This window comes from Chlorocebus sabaeus, chromosome 16 (assembly GCF_047675955.1).
Source record: "Chlorocebus sabaeus isolate Y175 chromosome 16, mChlSab1.0.hap1, whole genome shotgun sequence".
NCBI lineage: Eukaryota > Metazoa > Chordata > Mammalia > Primates > Cercopithecidae > Chlorocebus > Chlorocebus sabaeus.
In genome coordinates, this window is record NC_132919.1 from 27,155,493 (window position 1) to 27,170,576 (window position 15,084).

The following is a 15,084-nucleotide window of genomic DNA, read 5'->3' on the forward strand; positions in this document are numbered from 1 at the left end:
AGTGCAGTAGGGCAATTTTGGCTCACTGAAGCCCCAACCCCCTAGGCTCAAGCAGTTCTCCCACCTCAGTCTCCTGAGTAGCTGGGACCACAGGTGCATACCACTATGTTGGGCTAAGTTTTGTATGTTTTGTAGAGATAGGGTTTCACTAAGTTGCCGAAGACTGGGTCTTGAACTCCTGGTCTTAAACGATCCATTTGCCTCTGCCTTCCAAAGTGCTGGGATTACATGTGTGAGCCACTGCGCCCAGCTCAATGCAAATTTTTTAGAGGAAAGGGATTCATGAAACGGTTCCAGGAAAGACACTGTCATTGGGGTAAGCTCAGGAACCAATTCTGAAAGAGGCTGTTTTGCTCCATATCAGAAATACTGATGACAGGGAAAGGATTCCAGGGAGTAAGGAGATTCTGCAGCCTCGTGGTACTCGTGTACTTACTCTGAGGACTCCCCACCTCAGCTGTCCATCTCAAAACTCCTTCTGCAGCTGGGTGTGGTGGCTCATGCCTATAATCGCAGCACTTTGGGAGGCCAAGGTGGGTGGATCACTTGAGGTCAGGAGTTCGAGACCAGCCTGGCTAACACGGCAAAAACCCATCTTTACTAAAAATACAAAATTTGGCTGGTTGTAGTGGTGTACACTTGTAGTCCCAGCTATGGAGGCAAGAGAATTGACTGAACCCAGGAGGTGGAGGTTGAAGTGAGCCCAGACCGCATCCAGTGCACTCTAGCCTGGGTGACAGAGCGAGGCTCTTCCTAAAACAAAAACAAAAACCAAAACCCCTCCTTCCTTGAAAGAATGGTATTCCCATAAGCCTAGTGTGCAACTTTGAAACAATTACATGCACACCAGAGTCGTTAAATCATGATATGCTTGTCAAGAAAAAAAGACTCTGCCCTCGCTCCCTCTCATCCTCATGTATCAATGAAGGCAGGGTGCTGGGGGTCATCCTTTATTTAAAAAAAAATCATTAAAAGTTAAACGTCACGTAACACTGAGATTACCAGAGTTTCAGCTGCTCAGCTATACATTATAACACTATAATGAGCCGATGCTGCTTTTGTAAAGACATCAATGTGTTTCTTAACCTAAAGCCTAGAAATAGCATAGTGATAATTTCATTGACATCTAGGTATTATAGTTCACAAAGTATTTAACAGATGTTCTTATTTGATCTTCACTACCACACTCTGAGATAATTCTTATTTCCATCTTACAGGTGAGGAAACTGACTTATCTAAAGCCACTAAGTAGCAGAGTTGGCACCCAAATCAAAGTTCCTGGCTCTTTGAAATCTTAAGCCTAAGCTATTTTTGTTGTTGTTGTTTTGTTTATGGTTCACTCTCGGGATATGCTACAGAGCCCAAGTTGTTTTTTAAGAATCTTTAGTAGTTTTCTTATTTCTGGGGTACACAGTGAAATATCCATGAGGGTACTCCTTAACCTCAAGGCTGAAAATTTCCTTCTGCATCAGTCAGTATTTATTGAGTACCCATGACTTTCTCATCAGTGTACTAGGTACCACACTGAAAAATGAACGCAAAGCAAACAAATTATCATCTACCCTATCAAAAAAGTAGCCTAGGCCAGGCTGTGGCTCATACCTGTAATCCCAGCACTTTGGGAGGCTAAGGTGGGAGGATTGCTTGACACTAGGAGTTAGAGGCCAGGCTGGGCAACTTGGTGAGACCCCATTTCTACAAAAAATACAAAAATGAGCTCGTGTGGTGGCATGCATCTGCAGTCCCAGCTACTTGGGAGGCTCAGGCAGGAGGATCACTTGAGTCCAGGAGGGCAAAACTGAAGTGAGCCGTGTCCACACCACTGTACCCCAACCTGGGCTTCGGAGCAGGACCCTGCCTCAAAAAAAAAAATAGCCTTGGGGAGAGAGGATCAAAGTCATCCATCCACTCAAACATTATTGGATGTTTATTTCAGGCTAGGCAATGTGCTACGTGCTGGTATTTCAGACATGGTTCTTGATTTTAGGGCTCATGGGCTGGAGACAAGGTGAAAAGGACATGCAGGAATGAGACCATATATAATCAACTACAAACTGATTCTTACCATAAAGACCTACATAAAACTCAATTGCTTACAGATGCCAGAATCAACAAAGAGCCCCAAAGTTTGGACATTTGGTCCCTGAAGGTGACAATGGGCTTTTTCCTACTCTTTTCATAATTCAGAGCTATTTAACAAATGCTAATTCAGCCAGTGAGCCTTTAAAGACAGTGAAGTTAAGGATAGTGAGGAGTTCAGGAGGAAGCCATAGTTTCAGAAGCTGGTATATTTCTGCATTTTGATAAAATACCTGATAAAAGGAAGGTTCTAGGAGTGGGGACATTTCTCCTGAAAATGAATGTTTAAGTCTGTCTAGAGCACAATAGTGTTTGAACCTTTCTTTTCTTCCTTCCTTCCTTCTTTTTTTTTTTTTGGAGATGGAGTCTTGCTCTGTTGTCCAGGCTGGAGTGCAATGGTGCGATCTCTGCTCACTGCAACCTCCGCCTCCCGGGTTCAAGCAATTCTCCTCTGGAGTAGCTGGGATTACAGGCATCTGCCACCATGCCCAGCTAATTTTTGTATTTTTAGTAGAGACAGGATTTCACTATCTTGGTCAGGCTGGTCTCAGACTCCTGACCTAAGGTGATCTACCCGCCTCTTCCTTCCAAAGTGCTGGGATTACAGGCGTGAGCCACTGCACCCAGTGTGTTTGAACCTTTCAATTCCTTCTGAGAATTATCTGAGTACTTGGGATGGTGAGCCCTGGAATAGCTGTCTTCTGTACCCGAGCTGGCTTGTCTTGGAAGCTTTTTAGCCAACAGGTCAAGGACCTCTACTTTATTTTCTGGCTTCAAAAGAGCACAGCTTGCATTGCTATGAGACAGGCATTCTTTTCCATAGGCAGAAATGACAGTGCCCTCTGAAGACAGAGCTCTTGCAGAATATCTTTCCATCTTCACTGCTGTTGATAAGTTTCCTTCCAGATCATTTGTTAAAAGGCCCTGGTCTACAATTCCTGGCCAGAAAGCGACTGTTCATTGCTTTTACAACTCACTATTTTATTTATTTTATTTTGAGATGGAGCCTTGCTTTGTCACCCAGGCTGCAGTGCAGTGGTGTGATCTCAGTGCACTGTAGCCTCTGCCTCCCGGGTTCAAGAGATTGTTGTGCCTCAGCCTCCTGAGTAGCTGGGATTACAGGCATGCACCACCACACTGGGCTAATTTTTGTATTTTTAGTAGAGATGGGGTTTCACCATGTTCGCCAGGCTGGTCTTGAACTCCTGACCTCAAGTGATCTGCCCTCCTTGGCCTCCCAAAGTGTTGGGATTACAGGTGTGAGCCACCACTCCTGGCCCCAGCTCACTATTTTAACCACTACCTGATCTTAAAGACATGTTGTTAGTTATAAAGCTGTTCATAACAATAAAGCCCTGAATCTTCAGACTGTACATTCAATTGGAGGATATGTTTCTCAGTTTGGTGTGGCTCTCCGTGAGGCCTAGAGGGCCTACAAAGTGTTACGAGTAATATTTACATACAAACCAATTCCTAAAGCCAACCTCTGCAGCATGACTCTAACATACCTAGACTTCCATAAACAAATCCAAACGGCCCATCTCTAATGCTGAGGAGGGTATCTAGATCAGTCTATTTCTGGAGTCATCAAGGAGAAAACCACAAACACACATCCCTCAGCTAACTGTAATGCCTGTACTGACAGACCTCTGTTTCAAAGATTCAAATCAAAGCCCAGAGCCTGATGATCCCAACTGTTAGCCCAAGGATAAAGTCCAGTTTTAATTTAGAATGCCTTGCATTCACTAATAAGGCTGCAGCTCAACACTGCAAGTGGAAGATGTTGGTAGTTGTCATGGTTCTTGGCTCTCTAATTAAGAGGATCTATTTCAAGCCATATACCAATGTGGTTGATCTGAGTCTAACCTCACTCACCTCCCTTGCCTATTAATACACGTGAACCTGCACGACATTAACATTTACTTCAGATTTAGTCGCTACCAGTGGGACCTGTTGCTCCACAGCACCACGTTAATTATCCATCCAGCACAAGCAGTTTCTCAATCTGGAAATGGAGGGGAGAGGGGGGATGGGGGAATAAGAGAACAAAGGGAAGAGGCGAGAGGTAGAGGGAGAGAAAGCGATCGGGAAGCAAAAAGACTGCCTTTTATTTTAGAGACCTTTTTTTGGTGTCACAACATGTAGATAAAAATGGTATTGGGCTCTGGACTTTTTTTTTTTTTTTAAATATATATGAGGTTACTGATGTGTTGCTTGTAACTGTCCACCCACCTAAGCGACACTGACATTTTAACACTTGAGCCAAAGGCAGTCTGAGACACGTGAAAATCTCACTTAACCAAATTAAAAGCTTTGGTGTATATCTTAGTCCAAAAGAAAGCAAGTAGATGAAAAATATTTAAGAAAAAGCACACTCCATTTTCTCTTTCTGGATTAACAAAATAATTCTATTTAATACAAATACTTAACAGGAACACTATGTAAATAGCATATCCATATACAATATACCAACAGCCTACTAAGCGGGTTCTCTTCCAAAAGAGGTCAGTCACATGAACTGGTAGGGTCCTTCTTGTCAGAACCTGTAATTCTTCAGGAATCAGAAGCTCTCTAGCCATCTATGGCAGTTTCAGTTGAAATAAAACATCAGTTGGACTAAGAAAGAATTCACTGCCCCTACCATCATCTGTATGCCTCCCCACCCTTTTTTTGGTAGGGGAAGAGATGTTCAGCCAACAAACAATAGGACTGAGCAGTTTTGATTTTTAATTTCACCATTCACGGGGCTCATCCATCCATCTGAGGACCACTACCAGATAAAAATCCTGCAATTATATTTAGTGGCACTGTGAAAGACAAACTGCAAAACATAATACGTGCTCAGAACAAGCCTATTCTCCCTCAGACTGGCCCTGCGGCCCTCAGCCAGTTCAGAAAATGTGTTGGTACTAGCCAAAATGGGGAGTGAAGATGATCACTGAAAGGACCACAATCATGCCTCAGCCTCCTAGCAGCCATCTTGCTCTATATAGGGACCCATGAGCACAGAGAACCAGCTTTTTAAAAATGAAAACAAACTTATGTCCTGGAAAAGCTAAGTGGTGCTGGGTAAAGTTTAATTTAAATTAAAAGTTGCATTAATACACCCAAATTTTAAAGTGTATGTTTTGAGGGAACATTTAATGAAATTTAAATGTCAGCAGAAATAGCAAGCTTCCTCTGGACACTTGTGTGGGCATCAGCTTTTCTCTTCAAGTATGGCCTGTCTTTTGCAGGAAGATAGCTATATTGAAGGATATTAAAGAGATGGAGAAAATTCATACAGTCCCTCAACCTTAATCCCTTATCCTCCTTCATCCTGGCTACTGACTCAAATACCACTAATGCCACAAAGTACATAAAAAGGTACAAGGACTGCTGGTTTTTTCATGCAAAGCCTTAGTGAGAGTGTTAACCAGGAAACCGATGAAGTGCCAGGCCATTACAAATGCCCCATTGAGAAACCTAGCTAGTTGCGTCACTTCCACAGGCAAACAATCCTTTTAAACTGGCTGACTGTGCCCCCCCGTTTTATCGCCTTCTATGTAGAGCTGGCTGGTGGCATCTTCCCTGTAAAGGACACCTGGATATGAGTGTTATTAGTTAGTACAGGGAAAAAAGGAAGGAGGGAGAGTAGAGCACTAACATTTATACCAGTTGTTTGCCTCTGCTAACTTTTCTACAAGCTGAGCCTCAGTGCCAAGGGCCTGATCTATCACTAGCCTGGTTTGGCTATTCTTGCAATTCTGGCTTCTCTACAAAGAAAGATGGGCTGGGGTGCAAACATTTTAAAAACGGGCTTCATTCATTCACCTCATGATAGATGCTAGAGCCCACCTGTTTTGGAAAAGGGACAAAATTCTGGCCTCAACAGTAATTTTCTAACACTCTTGGGAACATTCCATTGGAAGGAAGAACCAACAAACTGTCAACTCTGTATTCTGGAAGAGTCTCAGAGGTATGGAAAACTGGGTACTATTCTATTGCCAAATTTTAGCAGACTATCAAGAAAAAGGAAATAGCCAGGGGACACACTTCTTGCAGACACAGCTCAGGAATCTGGGCCAGTTTACTGTTTATATATATTGGACTTAAAATTCTATAAAGGCTCAGAAAACAAAAAATACTAACAATGTATTTAAAACTCAACAAAATCAACATAGCAGGTTTCTTTCTTTCTTTCTTTCTTTTTTTTGAGATGGAGTCTCGCTCTGTCACCCAAGTTGGAGTGCAGCGGCACGATCTCAGCTTACTGCAATCTCCGCCTCCCAGTTCAAGCGATTCTCCTGCCTCAGCCTCCTAGCAGCTGGGATTACAGATGTGCGCCACCACACCCGGCTAATTTTTGTATTTTTAGTAAAGATGGGGATTCACCATGTTGGTCAGGCTGGTCTTGAACTCCTGACCTCGTGATCTGTCCACCTCAGCCTCCCAAAGTGCTGGGATTACAGGCATGAGCCACCGCACCTGGCCTCAGAGCAGGTTTCTACTTAAGACCCAGTTGTTTTTTCCTAAGGAGGGACTTCTGTTTAATTTACCCTCCCCTGACAGGGTCAATAAAAACAGGAAAGAGGGAGAATATTATTTGGGCCATGCCAGCATAGGGATTATACCCGCCTTCTTTTACCCTTACCCTCTCCCATCCCCCACTTCTACTCATAAACATCAAAGCTCCCCACCCTACAGGACTGAAGTAATCTCCTGGGCATGCTGTCAAACTGTGCTGCCGTAGTTTGATGCCACAGCTCAGTGCTGACTTGGGCTTCCAAAGCCTTCCAGTTATACCCACCAGTGACCTATTTATGAGTTGAACATGCTTCTCCAGAGCCATGATTTTCCCCTTTGGTCCAATTTTCTTTCAGATGGTCCCTAACCAAAGAATGATCACCCTAAAGGTCTGCATGTTTACACACAAATGGTGAGATCTGAGGAAAGCCCTCAAAGAAAGGCAGCAAGCATATAAACCTTGGACATGCTATAACAAATAAAATGGAGATACTTTTCTTAACATACAGCTTACTTCAACACCAACAAACTGTAGCCCGCAGTCAGATGTCTGATATCATAGAATTAGGCATTTCCTTTGGTATGACAGTTTGCTAAGTTAAAATGGCTAAGTGTCACCCATGCCAGGCAAAACCACAAGGACCACAAAGGAGGGATACAGCAAAACAAAAATGACAAAGCAAAGTAATATTTATTAAAAAGTCAAAATTACTGACAACTCTCCCTACATTTTAGATGATACTTTGGCAAAAAATGGCAAATAAGATCAAGGAAAGTTAAATATAGCCAACCTATGTATAGAACTATGACAAGTTACAGGTTTAGACACATTTAATGAGATTAATGGAATATAATTTTCACAATTATAATATATTCTGACCAGTAATTGATGACTGCTAATTGAAAAAGTTCACTGTAGAGTTTTCCTCTAAAACTGAGAATCAGCAGAACTATGATGGTTTAGTGAACGTGGGAATTAACAAGCACTCAGCTCATCACAGGAGCCTAGGGGTAGTGGAAAGAAAAGCAAGAGTAGGTTACCATTGCCTGATTTCATAATGCAGAGGCTTCTTTAAACTCACTTGAAGCTCTGTGCATTTCATTAGTTTCTCTGCTCTGTTCTCTGCACAAATGCAGACAGGAGAAAAATAATATTCAACATCCCTCTGAGGATCATAGCTGAGTAAAAAAGGTGCTTGTGCTGCCACAAACAGGGGTCCACCTGGACCTCAAGCTTGCTAGTAATTCTGAGAGGTTCTCTTATCCCTGCCTGGCTTGGAGGTAAAGTGATGTCTTTGGGCTACGGTTAAATTCAAACCCTGCAGAGTCCTCTTTTGCTCACTCAAGCTTATTTCAAAAAGAGCCTCACGCAGAGAGCCCAGATCAGTGGGAAAGACTGGCGCTACATTCAGGCACGGAGTTTCTCCCTGCCCTGCTGTTACTCTATATGTCTTTTGTCCTGTCAAGACTGAGAAACATTTCCTGGGAGATATCCTTTACAATTTGTCAGAAAACAGGGGAGAGGTATAAATTAAACACCAAAGTGATTAACTTAAAAGAAAGCAAATGTAATTAGGGAAAAAGAAATTCTACCTTGTGTTCGTGTTAACAAAGGTATCGTCCACTTGGAATAACCCAGATATCATTTTTGTTCCCCAACTAGTGTTTACCTTTTTGCATGTCTCTCATCTATAATACCACCAGGAATTACACAGCAGTGAGAAGAGGAAATGGGTCAGCCTCCGGCTTTCAAGTAGTTTAGTGAGCATTTATGTAGTATGATTACAGCAAAAGGGAAAGTAGGCAGCAGAGCAAAAGGGACTCACTCTTTGATTGAACAAGTTGAGTTTTTCATTACTTTGAAAATGGCATCAACCTGCAAGGTGCACTTGTAATTTACTTATTGTGAATTCCACAACAGCTCTATGTAGTAGTCAAGTTCCTTCTTGCTGATGGGTCAACTCATATATTCCTCCTTTTATTAGTGTCTATTGTACGCCTCAGCTTTTGCCTCATACATAATGTGCTAAAACCTCATCTTTGTTCTTATTTGCTGAGACGACTTAGATTTAGGAATAACCTTAGGCTTAAAGGATGAGGATTTTGATATCTGGAAATGGCAGGCAGAAAAAGGAATCACATTCTCATTCTTCTTAACTGCTCTCAAGTCATGGGAAAAGCAGTCAGCTAGTGACCTGTGCCTGCGTCCTGGGCACGGTGACAAATTTGCAATACCAAAGTGCCTTTCTGAAATTTGGTCTAGGACTTGCACTGAATACAATGTCCTCCTCTTTCAGGAAACTGGCAGGGGGACAGCCGTACTCCTGTCCTGTGTTCTCTTGGGAGGCACGCATTATGCAGAGGTTCTCTTCTAAGTGTCACTCATTGAATGGCAATGCGCTGGCCATGTTGGCCCTCCCTGGGGCCTCTAAGTCAAAGGAGGAGCCCAGTGGAGGGGGGAAAACACTTTTTTTTTTCCTGTTCTGGTGACTTAAAATGCTGGCATCTTAAAACTTGAATGCATTTCCAGCAGCCTGCGCTGCATTAATGTACAAGGGCTACCATAAACCCAAACATAATCTTTTACCAGGGTGGCCTACTTAACTGTATACTCAAGGAATTGTCTCTGTGTTGGGGTTGGGACAAGAAAGTTGAGAGATGGATTTCAGTATGTTTACCCATTATCAAAAGCCAAGAGTATTAATATATTTTCTATTACTTTTCACTTGTGGGAGAAAAGATGCACCCATTTCTGTTCAAGAAGCAGGACATCTGCATTTTTAGGTAGCAAAAATCCTCTTGGGAGGATCAAAGCAGATGGTTTCTTTTTATGATCCATATAAAACTGTCAGGTAAATATTCTCTGCACTCTCTATTACTATTATCTGGGCTTACATAAAGATATAAATAAACAGGTGAGTTTGCTGCAATACACAAATAACTTTTTGTTCTTGTTAATTGGACTCAAAAGACAGCACAATTTAATTGACCTGAAATTATTTCCACCACAACCAATAAAACTGAGACAATTAAAATCTCTCTTTTTTTTTTTCCTTTGAGATGAAGTTTTGCTCTTGTTGCCCAGGCTGGAGTGCAATGGCGTGATCTTGGCTCACTGCAACCTCCACCTCCTGGGTTCAAGTGATTCTTCTGCCTCAGCCTCCCGAGTAGCTGGGACTACGAGGCGTGCATCACCACGCCCGGCTAATTTTTTTTTTTTTTTGAGACAGAGTCTTGCTCTGTCGCCCAGGCTGCAGTGCAGTGGCGTGATCTCGGCTCAATGCAAGCTCCTCCTCCTGGGTTCACGCCATTCTCCTACCTCAGTCTCCCAAGTGGCTGCGACTACAGGCACCCGCCACCGTGCCCGGCTAATTTTTTGTATTTTTAGTAGAGACAAGCTTCACTGTGTTAGCCAGGATGGTCTCAATCTTCTGACTTCGTGATCCGCCCGCCTCGGCCTCCTAGTGCTGGGATTACAGGCATGAGCCACTGCACCCAGCCTCTAATTTTGTATTTTTAGTAGAGACAGGGTTTTACCGTGTTGGTCAGGCTGGTCTCGAACTCCTGACCTCAAGTGATCCACCCACCTCGGCTCCCCAAAGTGCTGGGATTACAGGTGTGAGCCACTGCCCCCAGTCAAAATCTTCTTTCTTAAACTAGGGTCCTCCAAGTATGAGAAGTGCTCAAACACAGAAATTTTCTGTTGTGGCTAGTGGGTGACAGGTGAGCATCCTATCTAAAGAAAGATGGTGGATTCTTTGTACTTCCTCTAAGGCAACAATACAGCTTTAGACTTCTTTGCTAGGAAGGGACATCCAGAAAAGTTGAAACAACAACATACCAAATCACATCGTAAGGTTCTCTTCACTGGGATGTACCATCCTGACTGGAGCTCACAGAAGAAATTCTTCATTTACTGACATTACAGAGATAATATAGGCATAGATATTAAAATGTGCTTAAATCAACCATCTTTTGTTAGGTTAAGATTCAAAAATAAAAAATAGAGGCTGAGGCAGGAGGATCAGTTGAAGCCAGGACAGGAGTTTGAGAACAGCCTGGGTAACACAGTGAGACCCTATCTCTACAAAAAAAAGAAAAAAATTAGCCGGGTGTAGTGGCAAATGCCTGTAGTCCCAGTTACTCAGGAGGCTGAGGGGGGAGGATTGCTTGAGCCTAGGAGTTGGAGGTTACTGTGAGTTATGACTGTGCCACTGCCCTCCAGCCTGGGAGACACAGCAAGACTGCCTCTAAAAATAAATAAACAGGCCAGGTGTGGTGGCTCACACCTGTAATCCCAGCACTTTGTGAGGCCGAGGTGGGCAGATCACGAGGTCAGGAGTTTGAGATCAGCCTGACCAACATGGTGAAACCCCGTCTCTACTAAAGATACAAAAATTAGCTAGGCGTGGTGGCGGGCGCCTGTAATCCCAGTTACTCAGGAGGCTGAGTCAGGAGAACTGCTTGAACCTGGGAGGTGAAGGTTGCAGTGAGCTGAGATCACACCACTGTTACTCCAGCCTGGGCGACAGAAGGAGACTCTGTCTCAAAAAAAAAAAAATTAATTAATTAATTAAAAATAATAATAATAAAATAAATAAAAAGATGGGAGAAGTGTAAAGACAACCCACAAAATGGAAGAATACTTGAAAATCATATATGTGACAAGGAACTTATATTTACAACATATAAAGAACTCTCATAACTCAATTAAAAAACTGAACAACTCAATTAAAAATGGACAAAAATCTGAACAGACATCTCCAAGTAAACATACAAATGGCCAATAACCACATGAAAAAAAGTTTAACATCACTAGCCTTCAGGAAAATCTGATTCAAAACTACAATGTGATACCACTTCACGCTCACTAGGATGGCTTTAATCAAGAAGGCAGAAAATAACAAGTGTTATCAAGGAAGTGGAGAAACTAGAACCCTCCTATGCTACTAGTGGGAAAGTAAAATAATGCAGCTTCTTTGGAAAATGGGTAGTTCCTCAAAAGGCTGAGTTACCATAAGATCCAAAAAATTCCGCCTCTAGGTGTACATCCAAGAGAAATGAAAACTTGCACATAAAAACTTGCACCTTTCCTGGTGTGGTGGCTCACACCTATAATTCCAGCACTTTGGGAGGCTGAGGAGGGCAGATCACTTGAGGTTAGGAGTACGAGAGCAGTCTGACCAACATGGTGAAACCCCGTTTCTACTAAAATTACAAAAATTAGTCAGGTGTGATGGTGGACATCTGTAGTCCCAGCTACCCTGGAGGCTGAGGCAGAAGAATCGCTTGAACCTGGGAGGTGGAGGCTGCAGTGAGCTGAGATCACTCCACTGCACTTCAGCCTGGGTAACGAAGCTAGATTCTGTCTCAAAAAACAAACAAACAAAACGAAAACCAGCAACAAAGAAAACTGGCACCCAAATGTTCACAACATTATTTACAACACCAAAAAGCAGAAGCAACCCAAGTGTCTATCAACTAATGAACTAATAAATAAAATGTATATCCATACAATGGAATATTGTTTAGCCATTAAAAAGCTATGTAAGTATTGATAAATGCTACAACCAGGATGAACCTTGGAAAGATTCACTGAGCTCCACAAGTAATTTTAGGTATCACTTGTACTTTCACTCAGGTTAACAAAAACCAGTGTTTCATTCAACACATTAATAGTGACTAGTTGAATTTCTTTTAAATTAAGATTAGACAATTTATTGAACATTACTGATTTAACTTTCAAAAATACTCCTGGAGGCGTACTTGACCAAGAACTTACAACAGACCAACATGAATCCCATCTCCAGATTCAAATGAAAGCAGTACCTAAATATTCCTTTGAACCTTTATATCTATTAAAAACATACAAGTCATTTACAAAGGCCAAAACTGTCCTAATATATTATTAGTGGAGCTATCTATAAAGTACTTTGAGAGCCTTAAGAAACAGCAGCAGATTGATGAGATTGTAACTGCACCCTACCTTTTATTGAGTATGGTAATTAATTTTGGAACAGGCCTTAACTGAAAAATTTCCTGTAACAGTACTACCAAGTACTTGCCTTACTTTACACAAAAACCATAATCTTTCAAGAGTATAACCTCCTTTTCCACTTTAAATATTTCTGAGACTTGCAATCATTTCATAAGAATTAATTAGCCCCTGAGCCCTACATTAAGAAGCATGCATCTGAACCTGAGTTAAAATTGAACATTACTGTATCTTCCATATTTAGGTGGACCATTAAGACAACATGACACAGGAGGCTAAGGCAGGAGAATCACTTGAACTGCGAATGCGGAGGTTGCAGTGAACTGAGACCACGCCACTGCACTCTAGCCTGGGCAACAGAGTGAGACTGTCTCAAAAAAAAAAAAAAAAAAAAAAGAAGACAATACGACATACCTAGATTCCAATTCAACACAGAAAATGCAAAACAAATAAATAAATAAAATAAACATAAAACCAAATTAGGTTTGTTTACTGTAGAATCATTTTACTATTGATGGGGCTGGGTGAGGGGAAGGAATCTAGACGTTGTCACCTCCAGTTCATCAGTGCCAGGCTTCTAAGCACTTACAATATCAAAAACAACATACTGACAAGATAATGTTAGAATTAATGTATTTTAATCCATCACTTGCCTGATATTATTCTAATGAGGAGCTAAACACAAGAAAATCAGAAAAACCACCTCCTTAAAAGTTCAAACAGGTTGGGCATGGCAGCTCACTCCTGTAATCTCAATACTTTGGGAGGCCAAGGCGAGAGGATTCTTGATCTGCCTGGGCAGCATAGTGAGACCCTGTTTCTACAAAAAAATTAAAAAAATTAGCCCAGCATGGTAGAACATTCCTGTGGTCCCAGCTACTTGGGAGGCTTAGGTGTGAGGATCACTTGAGCCCAGAGTTTGAGGCTGCAGGGAGCTAGGATCAAGCTTTGGAGACCCTGTCTCCAAAAACAAACAAACAAACAACCCCACTTCAAACATCAAACATTTTCTGCAAGGCAGTTTTCTATTCTATGTGTGAAACCTTTGTTACAACTCACTGAAAATATGCAAAACTCCAAGTTGAGCTTAGTTTTGCCTGTGCACAGAGACCTTTTTACTCTCATTCTTCGAAAACCTCATTTTGGATCTCGCTGCCAACACCAGAGAGAGGAAAGCTGGCCAACAATTCCAAATATAACATGCGGAGGCAAATGCTACAGAAATCTGTCTGACAGGAAGGGACCATGCTGAGGTCTGCTGAGGTAGATGCACTTCTCAATCAGACCATTTTGGTCCCTCAGTCTGTTTGGAGCAAAATGCCATGAGAAGGCAATCACAGGAAACCAGCCAGTTTTATCATCCTGATTACTGATGCCCCATGGTATTCACTCTGTCAGTGACAACAATCCTACCGATCTCAAACAGAAAGATGGGTCAGTGGCAACTAAAGCTGAACTGGTTATTCTCATTTTTAACAGATTTTTTGGGATCAGTTCAGTGACCAGAACTTTCAGAAAGCTCAACTCATGGCATGATAATTATGATGAAGTCAGGTTCACCAAGGGACACTTAAAAACATATCTCTTTCCAAGGCCAGGTGTGGTGGCTCACGCCTGTAATCCCAGCTCTTTGGGAAGCCAAGGTAGGCAAATCACGAGGTCAGGAGTTCGAGACCAGCCTGATCAACATGGTGAAACCCTGTCTCTACCAAAAATACAAAAAAATTAGCCAGACCTGGTGGTATGCACCTGTAATCCCAGCTGCTCAGGAGGTTGAGAAAGGAGAATTGCTTGAGCCTGAGAGGCAGAGACTGCAGTGAGTTGATTGTGCTACTACACTCCAGCCTGGGCAACAAAGCAAGACTCAGTCTCAAAAAAGCAAAAACAAAAACAAAAAAACCATACACACATCTCTTTCCAATTCTCTAGGGACAGGTTTAGTAACTCCTACTATCACACTGAATAATTGATAAACCAGTTAAACTTGGATAAAGTGATTACACTATCACTTAATCAAAAACAAAGACATCAGTTCTTCAAGTTTAATTCTTCAGTGAAGTCATGGTACTGAGCACAAGACAATTAATTCCTTCACCCAGAGAATCATTACAGAAAATCCAGAAATAGTGCTCCCAGTCTAACTGGGAAGAGATGATGTGCCTCATACAAAGCACTAGCTCCTGAGAAAACACAGAACAATTAAAACAGCTTATTTGACTAGTCATTTCCTTACTATTTATCTTAGAAAGATCCCCTGTGGTTTATAGCTATGTCACTAAGCCCAGGAGGTAAAGTTTGCCTAGAACCACTTCTGGAACACTGCACTGGATTCCGTTCACAGTGAGGCAGACTGGCAAGGAATACTAGAGACTGAAAAAAGACTTATCCCACAAAGCTTTGGATGGAGAACCACAGCAGCACTGCAATTAATACCTACAGCATTTGCAAAATTTAAACTTCACTTTTTCTTTAAATTTTGTAGAAATGGAGTCTCGCTATGTTGC

The 15,084-nt window shown here is 42.1% G+C and overlaps 1 protein-coding gene across 2 annotated transcripts in view; it reads right to left on the reverse strand.

Annotated features, from left to right (window-relative positions):
• PHF12 (PHD finger protein 12) overlaps nt 1-15,084 on the reverse strand; it is a 47,616-nt gene that overhangs the window by 27,522 nt on the left and 5,010 nt on the right. Inside the window, exon 1 of one of the 2 annotated variants that reach the window (XM_037992796.2) lies at nt 10,427-10,952. The exons of the other annotated variant lie outside the window; for it this stretch is intronic. The gene's annotated coding sequence lies outside the window, so the exon portion shown is untranslated. Of the gene's footprint in view, nt 1-10,426; nt 10,953-15,084 lie in introns of those variants that run through there. 2 annotated transcript variants of the gene reach the window in all.